The sequence below is a fragment of the Ambystoma mexicanum genome, chromosome 1q (genome assembly GCF_040938575.1).
Source record: "Ambystoma mexicanum isolate Mex_15411 chromosome 1q, UKY_AmexF1_1, whole genome shotgun sequence".
NCBI classification, from domain to species: domain Eukaryota; kingdom Metazoa; phylum Chordata; class Amphibia; order Caudata; family Ambystomatidae; genus Ambystoma; species Ambystoma mexicanum.
In genome coordinates this window covers 693,030,765-693,045,779 of record NC_090922.1, presented here as the reverse complement: position 1 = coordinate 693,045,779, position 15,015 = coordinate 693,030,765, and the positions used below count along the sequence as shown (strand labels likewise).

The 15,015-nt window shown below is 48.4% G+C and overlaps 1 protein-coding gene across 1 annotated transcript in view; it reads left to right on the top strand.

Annotated features, from left to right (window-relative positions):
- ATF6 (activating transcription factor 6) overlaps window positions 1–15,015 on the top strand; it is a 946,910-nt gene that overhangs the window by 450,148 nt on the left and 481,747 nt on the right. The gene's annotated exons all lie outside the window — the stretch shown is intronic.

The window sequence follows — 15,015 nt, the reverse complement described above, 5'->3', positions numbered from 1 at the left end:
GTGGCCGCCATTTTCACTCCGTCCGGTCCGCGACTCCAGGAACTTCGATGGCATTTATCTACCGTTGCCGGGCTTGTGGAGGTTTCAGCTCTTCCATAGTTGTGCAGCTCATATTCATGGACAGGTACTCTCGTTTCTGGCCCGCGGGAGTTAGTGCCAATGCACTATTGCACAGGATAAATGTAGGATCTCCGGGAGCTCTCCCAAGAGCGCGTCCTCTCACATGGCTTCCAAGCCACGCCCCCCCCGATTCCACATGTCCTTTCTTCTCTGTTTGTAAGTAAAGTGGGATTGGCTTGCTCTTGCCCCCTCCCCATGTCTACACCTTCATACATGATTGCATGTTCTATTCCTCACAACAGAATTGTGCAGCTTGTCTTCCCTTTGGTTGTCTGACATCTTTGCAGCCTTGCATATTTGGATATCTTATTTTGCATCAGATCTGTGAGTTGCAGGTCAGTTGGCAGCTATGCTAACTCACACACCCACACTCTTACTCACCCATTCACTCATACATATTCTCTCACACACAGATTTGCTCACTCACACAGGAGGAGCATGTGCCAGGCAGCCACTGTCCATGAACGGGCCTGCATAGGTCCTACCTCCTACACCTTCAAGGCCACCAGGCGAGCTGCAAGCCATCTATTTCAAGAAAGCAATTGGTGCCAGGCAACGGGTTCTCCTGGCCTGGAGAAGGGGCAGAAGGCAGACGGCCACTCTGTGCTCCCCTGGCTATGCCACTGCCCCTTCCCAGTGCAGTTGTGTACCTAGTGTAACATTGTGTTAGGAGATAGGTTGTCCTATCTGCCTTGTTATGTTTGACGCTGGAGGACTGTTGGTTGGAACGTAGGGAAGCAATCTCACATGGTTGGGGGGACGTCAGGTACTGAAGGCTAAGCAGGCAAATAAAGGTGTCTACCTTGCTCCTGTCTCAGCTTCTTCCTTGCATGGAAGCGCTGTGCAGATCGGCCCAGGAATAGCCTCGCTGAGCAAGAACACTGGCGAGGAGTGCAGACGGACTCCTCTTTGCACTGGTATCTGCTGTGCCCGAGGGGGATTGCTTGGTCGGGCAACTGGAGAGGCCGTTGGAGAGCCTGATTCCTGTGCGGGAAGTGCCAGGCCCGTGGAAGAGAACCAGCATATCCGCACATACCGCAGATGCTACTGACCTACTGGCGATTTCCAGAGATCCCTCGCTCATTGCAGGAGAAAGTGAGCATGCAGTGAGGTACCATACAGATGCCTCGTTCTAGAAGGAGAAAGCAAGCGTGTGATGGGTACCATACGGTAACCCAGCTGAGGACTGTGAAGGCATCATGAAGTACGGCACAGACAACAGACTTCAAGTTTAAACAAAAGATGTTTATTTAACTGAGATGTTTGAAAGCCTAACTTGCCCTTTGCTAAGATGGGTTTCCCTGTTGGGATACAACTAAGGAAAGTCTGTGTCAAAGAGTTAACTTAAAAGTCTGTTGGTGTCCAAAACCTATGCTTGCCCTCACAACTATATTAAACCAATGTGCAGGGATGTCAATCTCAAAAGAAACAGTGTTTAACTCAAAGTTCTGAGCTTCTTCCTGTTCACAGCTTTTTCTCAGCTCCCCTTTCCCAAGCATAAGAAAGTTCCATGAAAGAAAAGACTCAAAGGTTACCTTCTTCAGTTCAAGGGAATATAGTTCAAGACCAATCCTTGGGGTTCCCTTCCCAAAGTTTTAAGTAGCACAATCCGGAACAAAGGGGGTCTTGGGATTCTGTTTCCAAGACAAGTATAGTTAAAAAATGTTGCAATGGTGTTGTTGAGCTTGTTTCGTAATGTCTCCAGCTCTCGCCAATTAGGATTCTCTGGTATAGGAGCAGTTGTCAGACCATACAGTCCACCCATTACAGGTCACGCAACCAGGATCCCTGGGCTTTCATTGGGCTTGTTTTGGGGTGGCCTTATCTTTCACCATTCCGGCTCCTCTGGTCTAGGTGCAGTTGTCAGACCACACTGTCAACCCATCGCAGGTTGCGCAACCAGGGTCCCCCTTACTTGACCCTGGTCTCTTGGCTTTCAGGGTGTATTCTTATATCCTTTGGTTTTTCTTGGATTGCCTCGTGGCCCTGCCACCATGTATCACACACCCTTCGCCAAGTAATTGTCTTGCCACACTGCATCTATTCATTAAAGTTCATTGTTGATACTTTCTTTAGGCTTTACTGTAGTCAATTGTAAGGTGAGATGTAATTCACTGTGTAACACGGCTTCACTACGATTTGAGTTTCAATTCAGAGTTCAAAAGTATTGGTATGTTAATCAAATTCAAGTTTGAAGGCACGCTTGCATTGTCTCAAGGCAAAGGTGTTTTAGAGTTCACAATTCACTGTGTTTATTTCAATGGAACGTTTTCCTTCAGTGCAGTGCTCAAAACTCAGTCTCATATAAATCGGTATTCAGTATATCTGCATTTCCTTGTAATGTTAATTGTTCATATAATTCGGTATTCAGCATGCATTGGTTTCTTACAATGTTAATATTTCATGTAGTTCGGTATTCAGTATATCTTGGTTTCTTGCAATGTTAAGGTTTCATAGAGTTCAATATTCAGTATGTGGATGGGCACTTGCCTGCGGTCCCCGCTGCTTGTGTGTCCCTCGGACACTCACCAGCGGTTTGTTCCTGTTGTCTGCGGGTCGTCCCTGGAGCTCACCAGTGTTCGTGTGTCCCTCTGACACTCGCCAGCGGCCTGCTCTGGCTCCCAACAGCCTCTACTGCGATCTCTGCTCCGCTTCTAGGACGGGCAACAGCCCTGCTCACCTTGCTGCTTCTTGCCAATTTGGACAGTCTTCTTTGAGGCCTGGGTTTGTCGGCGTCATGATTTGGCATCCAGTTCCACTATGGCTGTCCACCAAGGAGCAGATACCCTGCTGGTTTTTCTGCTTCTCTTTCACGGCTCTCTTTGCTAGTCCTCCTTGCAGGCTTTCCTCGTTGGTCGCTCATTTTATCCAAATACAGCCCTCTAAGAGGCTGCAGGTGTGTCAGGTTGATTAAGCCCGCCTGACCATAGTTAGGCAGATAAGCCTGACATTCCCAGTGTTTTGGGATGCAGCTTCCTCATCTCAATACCTAAGTGGTGAAGAAAAGTAATCTTCATTACTCTCAGTAGCATCTTCTTCGTCACAGTACTGTCAGGTGTTGTGTGTGGAATCATGAGGGGAATTGACTTGTAACCGGTAGGGAGAGGGTTAGATTGACTGTTACTAGGAAAAGGGGGCTTCCATGTCTCGCCTAGGGGCATCACTCTCCCAATCCTCAAGGACCCTCAACCCAGGTGATCCTCCCTCGCTTCTCAACCCCCAGTGTTGGGATCCAAAAGCGATGGCCTTTCCTTGGCCCCCTGCGTAGAGGATCCAAGGGGAGTAGGAGTGATAATACCCTCATGTTTCTCACAGGACCTACTTCAATATAACAGCACAGACATGCAGCACAGAACTTTGAGGCCTACCACGATGCAACTTTTGGAGGGGCGGCGAGTGGCCCAGGGTGGATTCCCGGCAGCAGATATATTTTAATAACTAGGAGAAATATTTAGAACTGATCCATTGTGCACAAACAAAAAATCAATAGCATTCATTCAGAAGGGGTGCATTCTAACCAAACAGGGCGGAAACCACGAATCACAAGATATCAGGTCAAGACATCCCTGCCACCGTTGCAGCAGCTTCACCAAATATATTTCAAACATGACCCAGGAGTCTTTGTCGTTGCAACTCTGTGTGCATTTGATCTAGCTGATACCAGCAACATGGATCCATGGTGAACGAGGTGACTGCAGTACTTTGTATAAATATTGTGTTTTTTTTTTAACCTTTTCTTTATTGAGTTTCAATATAAGCATCCTAACAAGAAGGTGTCCAGAACAAACTGTAACCCACAGTGAGCGTGTACATAGCTTGGAGGCATTGCATAAACCAAAAGATGCAGTCCTCATTCAGATATGACTTGAATTGTACATCAAACATTAAGCAAATATTGTACAAATGGTGCCCACATATAATGCGGACAGGCATGCAAAGGCATAGTACGGAGATACGCTGTTTCCATTTCGTGACAGTATGACTTACCGGTCAGCCAAGTTTGCATTTTGGGCAGGTGTCTCTTGCACCATTACATCTTTTATTTTCAAATTTGTTTATTGGCATTTTCATTAATATCAAACAAATTATGTGCAGTAATGCCTTACTCAAATAGCAATAGCCATGTGTTTAACTTAACGTCAAGAATATACAAATACAAAAGAAAACAACCATAACTGTCTCCATATTCTGTTCGTATCATATAGCGTCATCTGCTACGGGCGAGGGTGGGAGCGAAGGGGAACCATCTGGTAACTTCAAAGGGGGAGGGCTTCCGAAAGGTCTCCATCGTCCGCAGCACTCCAGCTGCTGCTGGCTTTATGGTAGGTCCCTCATGGGCCTAGCTTGAGTTCTAATTCAGGGGGGTTTGTCATCCAAAGGGTGAAACATGTGTCTGGTGAGTTCCTTCCATGCCTCGAGTGTCATACTGGAGTCATCCGTGGATCTGGCCACACAGTCCTCCCATGCCACGGTCTCGGCTAGCACCCATCGTTCAGTCTCTTTGTGCCATAGCTTGAACTGTGGGCCCATAGGTTTTTCCCAAGCCATTGCGATAGTTCTTTTGGCCAGTATGCACGAAATGTCCATGAGTCTTGTCGCATGCTTGAGCTTGGTTGGTCTGGGGTAGGTTCCCGAGAGGCACTCATCGGGTGTCCAGTTATATTTGCTCAGGCCTGCTTTTTCGCAGGTTTGTTGAACTTTATCCCACAGAGACCTTGTTTTGGGGCATTCCCATAGCATGTGGATCAGATCCGCTTTTTCCCCCATGCACCAGTTGCAGGTTGATTGTGCCTGGGGATTGAACATAGCTATTCGGCACGGGGTCAGGTAAGTTCTATGCAGAATGTTTAGCTGAATCTATCTGAATCTATGATTCCTGGATACCGCTTTGGGGAATGTAAGAGCTCTGTTCCATTCCCCCTCAGACATTTCCCAGCCTATGTCCACCTCCCATTTGCTTTTCATTTCCATACTCCGAGGATTTGGCATGATGATCAGGTGGCCATATATTTGCGATATGGGTCCACCGCCCTCTCCTAAATTGTACATCAGAGTGAGGAATGGGTCCGTAGCTGGTTCTTCAGGCCACAAGTCCCATTTGTGTCGGGCCACAGCACGGGTTCTTTGATACCATAGAAATTGGCCGGTATGTATGCCCTCCGTCTCCTGTAGCGAGGTGAACTCCCTAAAAGTGCTCTCGTCATACAGATCTCCCCAGGTGTAGACCCCTTCCCTCTCCCACAGCCTGATGTGTTTCAAGTCAGAAGGTGTTGTGCATAAGTCTGCGATCAGGGGAACTTCTGGGGTATAGGGGTTCCATGAGTTAGTGAGCGTTTTCACCCTGTGCCAAATATTTCTCCCTAGGTCAGCCAAAAAGGGTAAAGTTCCCAACAGTTTGGACGGTGCCCAGACCAGCTCTTTCAGATGGAATTGGGGCAGCATGGCCTGTATCAGTGGTGTTTCAGATGTGGGTTCATCTTCTAGCCATTTGGTCACAAAACTAAGCTGCGCTGCTAGGTAGTACCTTTCCAGATTCGGAAGTTGAATACCGCTTTGACTATATGGTAGGGTCAGCAACTGCAACGCTATCCTGTGCCTTACTTTCCCCTATAAGAACTCTCGCAGTATGGTCTCAAGCAGCCGGAAGAAGGGTTTGTGTATATAGTAGTGTACATTTTGGAACCCATAAAGGAATCGTGGGAGAACGATCATTTTGATTATCGAAGCTCTGCCCATCATCGAAAGGGGGAGTTTCGCCCAAAACGTCATTGATTTGAGTGGAGCTGGGAGTGCTGCCTTTGTGTTGCGTTCGTGCATTAACTCGGGGGTATGCATTATGTGCACTCCAAGGTAGCAGAATGACGTATTCTGCCATTGGATCCCCACCTTAGGGAGTGCCTCCAAATTCACATCTTTCAGGGCCGCCAGGGGGAACATGCAGGACTTCAACTTGCTAAAGCGTTTCCCGGAGACCTTGGAATAATTGTCTAATACTTCTAGCATGGTTGGTACGTTGAGGTGTGGGTCCCTGACGTATATAAGAACATCATCTGCATATAGTGAGATGACATGGTCCACGTCTCCCAGCCTTATGCCTGCATCGAAGAACTGCTTCCTAAAGTAGACAGCATTGGGTTCTAGTCCCAAAATGTAAAGCATTGGGGATAGTGGACAGCTTTGTCTAGTCCCCCTGCATATATCCCACGCCTCCGACACGTGATTCCCAGATTTCACCCTTGCCTTAGGCTTAGCATACAAGATGTTAATCCACCTGATAAACCCGGGGCCAAAGCCAAACTCCCTGAGCACCGCCACAAGCCACTCCCAGTAGATGGAGTCAAATGCTTTAACTGCATCCAGAGACAGCAGTGCGTACGAGTCCTTGTCCTTATTGGTTTGCGCTATAATATATTGTAGCCTGCGTAGGTTCATGGAGGTGTTGCAGCCCGGTACGAAGCCGCACTGGTCTGGGTGTACTATATCCCCTATTATTCTAGATATAGAATATCAAAATCGTAGTCAGGATTTTAATATCATAGTTTAACATTGCAATCGGGCGATATGAGTCGCATTGGTCTGCCGGCTTGTTGGGCTTGAGGATCGGGATCACAAGCGTCTCCCTCATACTTTCGGGTAATATCCCATCTTCATATGTCTCCTGGTATACAGCGTGTAGTAGGGGGGTCAGGGAGGACTCCTATGTTTTATAAAACTCTGTGGGTAACCCGTCAGTACCAGGTGCCTTACCTGCGGCCAGGGATCTAATTGCTTCAGTAATGTCTTCGGGCGTGATTTCTGTTTCAAGGGAGTCGGCTTGTTCAGGGGACAGCCTAGGGAGCCCTATCTCCTCTAATGTTTCTACCAACCATTCATGGGGGACCAGCTCCTCATGCGATTATAGGTGTGTGAAAAAACGAGTGAAAGTATCATTTATACCCTGCAGTGTGTAGTGTGTGTTCCCTCCTTCATCCTGTAGTGAGGTGGAGGGGTGTTTGGGTGTTCTTTTCAGCAGAGCCAGGCCAGTAACCTGCCCGGTTTGTCCGCCTCAACATGTGCTCTGTTCGTCCTGGCAGTATAGTCAGAATTTTCCAGCCTGTTCCACGCAGTTATGTTTCTCTCTCTTAGTTTTACAAGCTCCTCCTCCCTCTGTTGGGTACCTACGGGGGTCGCTTCGAGTCGCTCAATTTGCCGCTCCACTAGGTCTAGTTCTTTCCTGAGCAGCTTCTTGATACCTCCCGCCTTTGCAATGATTTGCCCCCTGGTCACTACCTTTAGAGCCTCCCACACTATTCTATTGTGTGCTACACTACCAGTATTAACCTCCAGGTAGGCATCAATAGAATCTCGTAATTCCTCCCGGAAGGCTGGGTCCTTCAGGGCGTCGGTAGGCATTTTTCACATGGGAATGGGGGGTCTGGGCCTTTTGTGATTCCATGTCATCAGGAGCGGGGAGTGATCCGAGATAGTCCTCCACAGGTATTGTGCTCCCTCCACCCGGGGCAAGTGCTCCCTGTCTATGAGTATATAATCTAGTCTCGTTTGTAGCTTATGCGGAGATGAGTAGTATGAGTATTCACGTGCTTCAGGATGCTTTTCCCGCCACAAATCCGCCATGTCCAGCCTCCCCAACATGGCGCTCAGTGCTGCCGTAGCAGTCGATGGGCCTCCCAACTGTGGTGTGGACCTGTCCAGCATTGGGTCGTGCACACAGTTAAAATCTCCCCCCCAAATAAAAAGGTCATTCCTATACTGTGTAACTCTGGGGTACAGTGTGTTCAGGTAGGACGGTATATTATTATTAGGGAGATAGGAGTTCATGATGCATACTGCTTCCTGTTCAATAAATCCCCAAATTACGACAAACTGACCTTCTGGGTCTATCTCTGTTTTGCCTACCCGGAACGGGAGCTGTGGGTGGTCCAGGTGTAGACCCCTCTTGCATATTTAGAGTAGGTGGTGCCAAATCCCTGTCCTCCCCAATGCGTTTGTAGTTTGGTCACAGAGTCCACCGTACAGTGGGTCTCCTGCAATAATGCTATCATCACCCCTTTTCTGTGCAGGTAGGTTTTAATTCTGTTTCTACGGAGATAAGTCCTCAAACCCCTTACATTCCATGTCATTATTTTTATGGTGGCCGTGGCAATAGGGGTTCAGTAACGGATCCGTTGTCCCCCCCTCTCCCCGCCCCTTCCGCCCCTGGGCTTGGATCTACTATCCAGGGGTCAGCCTGCGTTTGGGTTGGGGCACGAGCCACTTCCTTTCCTCCTTCCCTTCCTCCTCCTCCATCAGTATCACTTGGAGACTTATTAACATTAACAATCCTCATTCTAGTGAATGAAGGCAACAAACCTTTCAACTCAGAACTGCCCCCAGCATTTGCCTCAAACTTGCAGCGCTTGGGGGCACCCGAACCTTCCAGGCCTTTCCGGGCCTCCTGGTGCGGGTGGTGTCGGCAGTCAGCCTTCACGTGTTTCAGGGGGGTGTGTCGGCTTCGTCGTTGTACGCATGGGTCGGTGCGCTCCTGCCCGTCGTAGCATTCGTGGAGTTGTAAATCTCAAGCGGTCCGGTGTTCATTCGGCAGTTGTGCGAACCTTGATTCTTTCCTGTTGCTTGGTGCATTCAGTGGCCTGTGACTTCCCGCGCAGTGCTTTCCTTATCGTCTTCAAGGTTGTGGTCCTCAAACCACATGTTTGCCGCCGCTGGGGTCTCAAGGAAGATAGCTTTCCCTTTGTATAGTACCTTAAGGCGGGACGGGTACATTAGCATGTACTTAAGGTTTAGTTTGCGTAGCCTAGCTTTCACCGGTACGAATGAGTTCCGTGCCCGCTGTACCGCGGGGGTATAGTCTGGATAGATGACTATTTTGGCACCATGTTTCTCGATTTCCCCTCCTTCTCTCGAGAATCTCAATATGGTCTCTCTGTCGCTGAAGTTTAAGACTTTTGCAATTATTGGGCGCGGTCGGGAGCCCGGGGGGGGGGGTCTTTCTGTAGTGACCTGTGGGCCCGCTCTATCGAAAAGCCCTGGGTCAGTTTGCCGGCCCCAATTTCTTGCAATAGCATCGTTTCTACAAATTCAGTTGGGTCTGGGCCCTCCGTATCTTCTGGTACCCCCAGGATCCGAATGTTGTCACGGCGGGCGCGCCCTTTTGCGTCTTCTGATCGCGCTTCTAGCCGCGCTACTTGCAATTCAAGTTCTTGGACCTTAGATTTAAGTTCTGTTGTGTTGTTAACATTGTCTTGCAGCGTTGTCTCCGCTGTAGTCACCCTTTCAGTAAGGTTACGGGCGTCTTGTCTCATCAGCTGCATGTCCGACTTGATTTCATCGATCCTGGTTTCGATGGACGTTCGTAGCGGTGCTATAGCTTGTAGCACTTGCATATTTCTGGGATCGCCCTCTTTGGCCGTCAGGTCGTCTTGTCATGATGCCTACCTCTAAGGAGCCAGGCCGGGCCCAGCAACCCCAGAGGCAGACATCATTTTCCCCAGGGAAGTCTCAGCGGGCCCAAGTCTGGGCCCTTTGGACTCAGTCCTGGCGCCTTAGGCGCCAGGCTCATAGCGGACCCCAGTCCTGGCGCCTTAGGCGCCAGGCTCATAGAAGAGGATATGTGTTTAAGTGCTTGGGTGCACACTTACCTGATGCAGACCTTGCTGCTTCATCCAGGCCCTATTGAGGCCTGAATGGGACTACTTAACCTGTAGGACTACTTCACCACCCGGGTGTGGTCGGGGAAGGATACATACCTGATTGGTGGAAGGATACATACCAGGAACTTCTTCCAAGGCTATTTAAACCCCACCCGAACAGCCACACATGCTTCGCGTTGTTCTGCACCTAGCAGCTGGACGCTCACCGTGTCAGCTCCTGCATCCTGACTTCAGCCACGCCTGCCAGCACCCTGGAACACCTGCAAGGGGAGAAAGGAAGAGAATAGGAGAAGAAAAGCCCTTACCTGCTAAATCTGCATTCCGGAGTCATTTCTCCAACGGCCCTGAAAAGGAAGACATCATTTTAAAGGCATTTCGTTTCGATCGCTGCAGCGCTGCATTTTACTCACCTTTGCAAGGCGCTTCCATCTTCAGCAGCAATCTTCCGGATTCAGCTACGCCCCGGCGCCTAGAGGAAAAAAGACAAGAACAAAGGTGAGAGGGAGAAAAGGAATAAGGAAAGCTCAGTTTCCTTTTAAGTCTTACCTGTTGGTTTATTCCCACTGCATTTCGGGTCCTGCCGCTTCCTGGCATCTCCGGACCCCGGCCCCTATGGGGAAAAAAGACAAAGACATTGAATGAGCGAATGCAAAGACATTACCTGAGCGCTCATCCAGAACTGTTTCACTTCGGGTCGGCGCCATATCTCCGGCACTCCGAACCCCGGCCCCTACGGGGAAAAAGACATAAGCATTAGCGCTTGCTGCAATTAGACAACGAACATTATTATTAAGCTTGAACTTTTGAACAGAACTTTTACAGCGCTTTACCTGAACAGTCAAGCTTACCTGAACTCCCATCAATCCTCAATCCAGTGAAGTAACTGGGTTTCAACGCGCCCCTGCATCAGAAGCAGGATGGAGAGCTCATCCTTCCAAACCCTAAGGTGAGGCTTCACGGGGAATCGTGGAGGAGGTATCGTGGAGGGTTGGAAGGGAGTGGGAGGCTTGAGCATTGTTCCACAGTTGGTAATACTCCCTTTTCACGCACAGGAGGGTATCCAACGAGCCAGGGAAGCCAGAATAGAGGGGCCCTTCCTGTCCATCTTCAGAGTTCTGCGCCTTCGACGCCGCGCCTCCGTGGGAACCAGGTGAGCGTTACAGAACGCGAAGACCTTACCACAATTTCCCACCTGGGCACTATGGAGACTTCCGAGACAGATCAGCTGGCCCATCTTTTAGGGGAATTACGGGCAGAAGTGCACTCAGCCCGCCAGGAGACTAATGCTCTCAGAAGGGAACTAATCCTATCCAAGGAAAGAACTGATGATCTGGCCAAAAGGTTATTGCAGGGCCAGGCAGAGCACACTCCTTTACCTGTTTCCGGAGATATTTCTACAACAATGGGTTCGAAATAACCCGGTACAAATCAATCTACCTGGACACATGCCTTTGGCCCCGCCGGAACGTTTTGCGGGGGATCCCAAGAAATATGCCGTTTTTATGAACCAATGCCGTTTACACTTTTTATGCAGGCCCGGGGCCTTCCCCAACGACCAGACCAAAGTAGCCTTTGTACTATCTTACCTCAGTGGCTGTGCTGCCGATTGGTCTATTCCATTGGTAAATCAGGATGATCCCATTCTCCGGGATTTCCAGGGCTTCCAGGCCAGCATGGAAAGATTGTTCGCTCGACACTCGCAGGGACAGGCCCTTGACAACGAACTGCTATCCTTACGACAAGGTAATCAGGATCTTTTGTCCTATATCGCCACCTTTAATAGACTAGTTGTGGAAACCGGATGGCCTGAAAATAAAAGGATCACATTGTTTCATCGAGGCCTGCGCGGAGAGCTTAAAGATGTTATAGCTCAGATAGTAGATCCACCCCAGGCCTGCGCAGACTACATAGACTTAGTGGTTCAACTTGATCACAGACTTCAAAATAGAAAAGCTGATCGGCTCAAGTATGAAACCAGAGTACCTATCAAGACCCACGTTAACTCCAAGAGTACTGACGTTTCCGAACCTATGCAAATTGGCAGTGTTAAAGGACCATTAACGCAGAAGGAACGAGAGAGAAGGCGACAAATGCAACTTTGTCTGTATTGCGGAACTTCCGGTCACTTTCTTCAAAGTTGTCCAGTTAAACCACCCAAGAAGGTGGTTGGAGCCACTGATAACGAGTTATTGACACCTGGTTCGGGAAACGACCTAGCCCGACAAGCGTAGGGATCCGCTTGCCGAGCTTGAAAACAAACTCTTTGACCTCGCATTTTGTCATGCCAATGGTGCTTGTGAACCCAAAACAGCCTCAGCAGTTGCATGCTATAAAAGCATACATAGACAGTGGAGCTATTGGGAATTACATAGACCATGAATTGGCTTCCAGGATTAAGCTTCCTCTCCGCCCGAAAGTAGCCCAAGATGTAATTACTACAGTTGATGGAACCGAAATAGCCTCAGGGCCTGTAACGCATTCCACAGTTGAAATCACTCTGGTGGGTCAGGACGGACATCGGGAAGCAATCGTGTTTGATGTGATCAAGGCCCCACAATTTCAAGTACTTCTTGGAATCCCTTGGTTAGAAACACATAATCCGAGAATAGACTGGCGAGCAAAGAAGATAACTTTTCCTGATTGTGAACCAACCTGTTACCCAAGGAATCCAGCTATGGGTCTAGCCTCTGTAACTTCCACCCCTGTACAGCTACCATCTGAATACCAAGAATTCCAAGACGTTTTTCAGAAAGAGCAGGCTAACACCTTACCTCCCCATCGATCTTACGATTGCCAAATCGACTTGGTACCCAATGCACAACTACCTTGTAGTAGGATTTATGCTCTTACTGAACCTGAGAACCTGCATTTGCGCCAGTATTTGGATCAATACCTGGCCAATGGTTTCATTCGCCCATCAAAGTCACCAGTCTCTTCCGCTTTGTTCTTCGTACCTAAAAAGGAAGGAGACCTTCGGGCCTGTATTGACTACCGCGCCCTAAATCAGATAACGATTAAGAATCGTTACCCTTTGCCCCTGATACCTGAGCTTATCGACCAAGTAAAAGATGCTCGTGTGTACACCAAGCTAGATCTCCGAGGAGCTTACCACCTGGTACGTATAAAAGAGGGCGACGAGTGGAAGACTGCATTCCGCACCAAATTTGGGCTCTTCGAATATCAAGTAATGCCCTTCGGTTTGTGCAACGCACCTGCCGCCTTTCAGTACTTCATGAATGATGTTCTTCGGGAACTTATCGATGTTTGTGTCATCGTTTATATTGACGACATCCTGGTGTATTCCTCCTCAGAATCTGATCACAGAAACCATGTTAGGGCAGTTCTTGAGAAATTGCGCCAGCACAAATTATTTGCCAAGCTCGAAAAATGCGTTTTTCATACCACAGAAGTGGAGTTTCTCGGATTCATCCTGACACCTCAAGGAATCCGAATGGACTCGCGGAAAGTGGACGCCATTCTCAAATGGCCATCTCCTAGCTCTGTGAAGGGAGTGCAAAGCATGCTTGGCTTTGCCAATTTCTATCGAAGGTTCATCCCGGAATTTTCTCGAACTGTTCAACCCATCACAGCTCTCCTAAAGAAAAACAAACGCTTTGCATGGACTCTTGAGGCTGAACAAGCCTTTCAGGACCTGAAAACCAAATTCACCTCTGCACCTGTATTGAAGCACCCGCGCCCAGATCTCCCTTACATCGTGGAAACCGATGCATCCAGTTCGGCCATGAGAGCTGTCCTGTCGCAAAGAGACCCAGAAACTAACCAACTACACCCTGTAGCCTTTTGGTCCAGAAAATTCTCTCCACCTGAACTCAATTACGCAATTACCGACAAAGAACTACTGGCTATTAAATCAGCTTTCAAGGCTTGGCGTCACTATCTTCTCGGTGCAAGACACACCATCACCGTAATTACGGACCACAGAAATTTGCAGTATTTAAAGACGGCCAAAGCTCAATCTTCACGACAACTCCGATGGGCTTTATTCTTTGCGGAATTTGATTTTGTAATTACCTATCGCCCTGGCTGCAAGAATGGTAAGGCAGATGCCTTATCCCGGATAGGCATGGAAGAACCCAATTCGAGTTTAGAACCTGTGCCAATCATACCGGAACAAAGAATTCTGGGCTTGACTTCATTGCAAACCATTGAGGACATCCAAGCTCAAGTAAAACAGCTTTTTGATTCTTCTGCCTTACTGGAATGGAGTCAAAAGGGTCCTCACTACACCGTTAAGGATGATTTACCCTACTTCCAAGAGCGGTTATTTCTGCCAAGTAAAGAATTGCAGGAACTTGTCATTACCCGTCATCATGAATCATTAATGGAAGAACACCCCGGTATCGCGAAAACAGAAGACAAGATCAAACGCCACTTCTGGTGGCCTTCTTGGAGAAAAGACATAGTCATTTGTGTTGTCTTGCGGAATCTGTGCCCAAAATAAGAGTCAAAAGAAAAGGCCAGCCGGCCTACTTCAACCTTTGGACATTCCACCAGCACCTTGGCACACCTTGTCAATGGACTTTATAACTGACCTGCCTCCTTGTGGTGGTTACAACACGATTCTCGTAATAGTGGATCTATTCTCCAAAATAGCCCATTTTATCCCTTTAAAAGGATTGCCGTCAGCTTCCACCTTGGCCAAGGAATTTATGGAAAATATAGTGCGGTTACATGGTTTCCCTTCCATATTAGTCTCAGACCGTGGAAGTCAATTTATCTCCCACTTTTGGAAGAAATGTTGCCAACTAGCACAAATAGACGTGCGGTTATCCACCAGCCACCACCCCCAGACCGACGGACAAACCGAGAGAACCAATCAGACTCTCGAGCAATATCTGCGGTGCATGTTACACCAATCCGAGTTGCATTGGAAGGACATCCTTTGGATTGCAGAATATGCATACAACAATTCAGTGCATTCTGGAACCGGACAGACTCCTTTTTATACCCTGTATGGTCATCATCCTCGTACCTCTGACCTAGATCCACCTCTGACCCTGGAGATGCCTGCAGTAAATCACCTACATTCCACAATAACCCAAGCCTTCAAAGAAGCTGCAACCCACTTACAGCAAGCCAAGAAAAAGTATAAAGAAAACGCTGATTTGCACCGAAGTAAAACTCCTCCTTACCAAGTAGGAGATCAGGTATGGCTAGCAACTAAACATCTACCCCTCAAGGGTCAGCGAACTTTTAATCCCAGATTCATTGGGCCTTACCCCATCAA